The sequence below is a fragment of the Herpailurus yagouaroundi genome, unplaced genomic scaffold (genome assembly GCF_014898765.1).
Source record: "Herpailurus yagouaroundi ecotype Mexico unplaced genomic scaffold, PumYag 250, whole genome shotgun sequence".
Taxonomy (NCBI): domain Eukaryota; kingdom Metazoa; phylum Chordata; class Mammalia; order Carnivora; family Felidae; genus Herpailurus; species Herpailurus yagouaroundi.
Window position 1 is genome coordinate 9,775,434 of NW_024412467.1, and position 3,885 is coordinate 9,779,318.

The 3,885-nt window shown below is 40.7% G+C and overlaps 1 non-coding gene across 1 annotated transcript; it reads left to right on the forward strand.

The window, feature by feature from the left end:
* The first annotated feature begins 573 nt into the window (after positions 1–573).
* LOC121020649 (U6 spliceosomal RNA) lies at positions 574–677 on the forward strand. Its single transcript, XR_005786249.1, has one exon. It is a non-coding gene; the product is annotated as a U6 spliceosomal RNA (small nuclear RNA).
* Positions 678–3,885: the final 3,208 nt, after the last annotated feature.

Genomic DNA, 3,885 nt, shown 5'->3' on the forward strand with positions numbered 1-3,885 from the left:
GTCAAGTCTGACCATCTTCTTTTCCTGGCTTTCCTTCCCCCCCACCCCCCATCCTCCCAACTCCTTTGTCCTAGTGCATTTCTTTTTTTTTTTTTTTAATTTTTAAATTATTTATTGATTTATTTTAATGTTTTTATTTTTCAGAAAGAGAGAGACAGAATGAGAGCGAGGGAGGGGCAGAGAGAGAGGGAGACACAGAATCCTAAGCAGGCTCCAGGCTCTGAGCTGTCAGACGTGGGGCTCGAATGTATGAACCACGAGATCACGGCCCGAGCCAAAGTCCAACGCTTAACCGACTGAGCCCCCCCGGGCACCCTTGTCCTGCTGCATTTCTTCTGTCGAGACCACCAACGGAAAAAGAGCTTTTGTTCAGAAAATAGAAAGACCAAGGTAACAAAAGCCAAAATCATTGTTCCCATTGTCAACACACAACTAAATGCTTGTATGTTTGATAAACACAATCAATCCAGATTAATGTCTTTTTCAGTCACCATTTCCTATAGAGAGTAAAGAGCATGTGACCTCTTCCCTTTCCCCCCTGATATCCTCAGGCAGTGAAGAAGTGTCTTCTGAGTGCTCACTTCAACAGCACATATACTAAAATTGGAATGATAGAGAGATTATCATGAACCCTGCGCAAAGATCACATGCAAATTCCTGAAGCGTGCCATATTTTTAAAAAGACATTAAAACAGACCCAAATTAAGGAGAACTGTACCATGTTTATGAAAGAAAGCGATGGAGTAAAAAAATTTAATTCTACTCTAATTAATCCATAAAAACAATGCAACTCCAACAGAAATCTCAATTGATTTTTAATACAACCTAATTCTAAAATTTCAGGAACAAAACAAATGGCCAAGAATAACTAAGAAAATTTTGGAGCTAAAGAATACAGTGTGGGAAAAAGGAAAAAAAAAAAAAGACTAGGGTGTGGGAGGGGAGTTTTCACTCTACAAGAGCTTAAGACTTAATACGTAGTCAGTTATTAAAATGGTGTAACAATAGTTATAGCTCTGTTTAACGTGATCATAAGTGATTTCAATTTTATTTGTGCTCTTTTGATTTTCTACACCAAATATGTACTCGTTTCGTGATTAAAAAATAAGCTGAAACTTGGGGCGCCTGGGTGGCTCAGTCGGTTAAGCGTCCGACTTCAGCTCAGGTCACCATCTTGTGGTCTGTGAGTTCGAGCCCCGCGTCGGGCTCTGGGCTGATGGCTCAGAGCCTGGAGCCTGTTTCCGATTCTGTGTCTCCCTCTCTCTCTGCCCCTCCCCCGTTCATGCTCTGTCTCTCTCTGTCCCAAAAATAAATAAAACGTTGAAAAAAAAATTAAAAAAAAAAATAAGCCAAAACAAACAAAAAGCCAAAAAACACCTAATGCTTTGAAAAAAGGGAAACATCTACTAAAAGGTTTTAAAAAATCAGAATGGCCTCACATATTTATTTTATATCCTTATTCCCTAAAAATAGATCTGTAAATAGTCTCCACTGGATAGTTTCCACTTCCAGCAATAAGGGGTCACTATTTCCTGGCTTACACTGGAAACTAATCATATAATATAGGGCTGGTTATTTAAGCTCTCTCAGTGTTTCAACCTACCAAATGGTGAGAGTAATAGCTTCCCAGCTCACCTTGGAGGATTTGTTGTTAGAATCGTACAAGATAGGGGCGCCTGGGTGGCTCAGTGGGTTAAGCATCCCGCTTCGGCTCAGGTCATAATCTCCTGGTTCATGGGTTTGAGCCCCAAGACAGGCTCTGTGCTGACAGCTCAAATCCTGAAGCCTGCTTCAGATTCTGTCTCCCTCACTCTCTGCTCCTTCCTTGCTCTCTTTCTGTCTCTCCCAAAAATAAATAAACATTAAAAAAAAATTTTTTTTAAGGAATCGTACAAGATAGTAAGTGAACGTGCTTAACCAAGTATCGAAACCTATACACATGCATCCCGCTCTTTGGTCAGTATTTGAAACGGAGCAGTTACAGATTTTGGAACTTTGTACCGACCCATGTTAGTGTGGCTGGATTACTGAAGCCACTTGTGCTCAACAGGTAAAGAGAGCATGCCTCCTTTATATCACCGCTGCACTCCCCGTGGCCCATCTCCTTACGCACTGTTTCCCATGTATTCAATGACTACACTTACTGAGCGCCAATAGGCACCAGGGCTAGAGTCACGACGGTGAAAGAGACACTGTCCTTGTGCTCATGAAGCTTACAGATAAGCAGAGGATTTGTGGACAAGAAAAGAGGAAATTTCAACATAGGGCGACAAATGCTGGGACATGGTGAGTCCAGAGGGCCATGAGCTCTCCTGGGGCCACTACCCAGGTTCGAATGGTCACAGACTGGTTCTTTACCACGTAACAAGTAAAATAATGAAAAGGGTGAAGAATGGTGGAGGGGACTGGAGACGGGGGGAAGGGGGGAGGGAAACATGTTCCAGGCACAGGGTAGAGCCCTTGAACTGCCCCCAGAGGGCGAGGAAAAGCATTGGAACTACTTTGGGCTTAAAACAAAACACACCCTAGATCATTTTGAAAATCTGCTTCCTAATGTTGCCTAGGCCAGGCTCAGCATGGGCTCAGCATGACATGTTTTGTGGTAAGTTCTAGGATGACCCCTCCTCTGCCTCAAGCCTCCAGACCACTCCCCTGCTGGCCTTTAACCCCCACCCCCCCTCTCCACTGCCTGGCCTTTCCTTTTGAAAAGATAGCACTCTGAAGAGGTGGAAAGAGGCTTTTCTCTTTTGAAGCAGCAGCATTATTAACAGAGAAGGAAAAGTCTCCCATGAGCTACAGCAAAATCCTGCAGATTGGTTTATGAATCAATGTAGCTTAGGCTAAAGCAACCTAATTTCCTGAAAGCCACTCTGTGGCTTTAGGCTTCCAAAGGGGCATAAAGCTTGTATGATATTTACTCTTAGTTAAAATTAAGTGGAAATGGCCCAAAACAAAACAAAACAAAAAAAAAAAAACAAAACAAAAAAACAACCCTGAAAAGGAATTCTTCTGGGAGGTCATATCATTAAAAAAAAAAAAAATAAGTCCTACAAAGAAATATGGGAAAAAACGCATATATTGGATTAAAGAAGGTTTGGCATTATACACATTAAAATGTTAAATTATTAACTATCTCAGAGTAATTGGGTTTCATGTGACTTTTATATCTTTTTTTTATTGTGAAATATAACACACATTTGGGAAAGTGCATGATATATAAAAGTTTAATTTAGGGGCGCCTGGGTGGCTCAGTCAGTTGAGCGCCCGACTTCGGCTCAGGTCATGATCTCACAGCTCGTGAGTTCGAGCCCGCATCGGGCTCTGTGCTGGCAGCTCAGAGCCTGGAGCCTGCTTGGGATTCTGCGTCTCCCTCTCTCTCTGCCCCTTCCCCTCTCATGCTCTGTCTCTCTCTGTCTCTCGAAAATGAATAAACATTAAAAAAATTTAAAAAAAAAAGTTTAATTTAATAAATTCTTGTAAAGTGAACGTTCACATGACTGCTACTCAGGTTAAGAAATAGAACATAGCCCAGAAGCCCTCTCTGCATCGCTTCCCAATCTCAACCCGCCCTCTTCCCAAGAGGCCACTGTTGCCCTTAGGTTTATGATAATCTCTTTTTTTGTGTGTCTTTTTTTTAGTTTCACCACCTAAGTATATATCACTCAATACTATAAATACTGTAAAATTAACTGTATCTTTTAATGTTTTTTTGAACTTTAGATACATGGGAGAACATATATATATATGTATACGTATATATATATATATGTATATATATATATATGTATATATATATATATATCAACACTGTTTCAACTTGTGGAATGTACTGACTATATTTTTTTTTTTTAATTTTTTTTTGCCTCTGGCTTCTATCTCTTAACC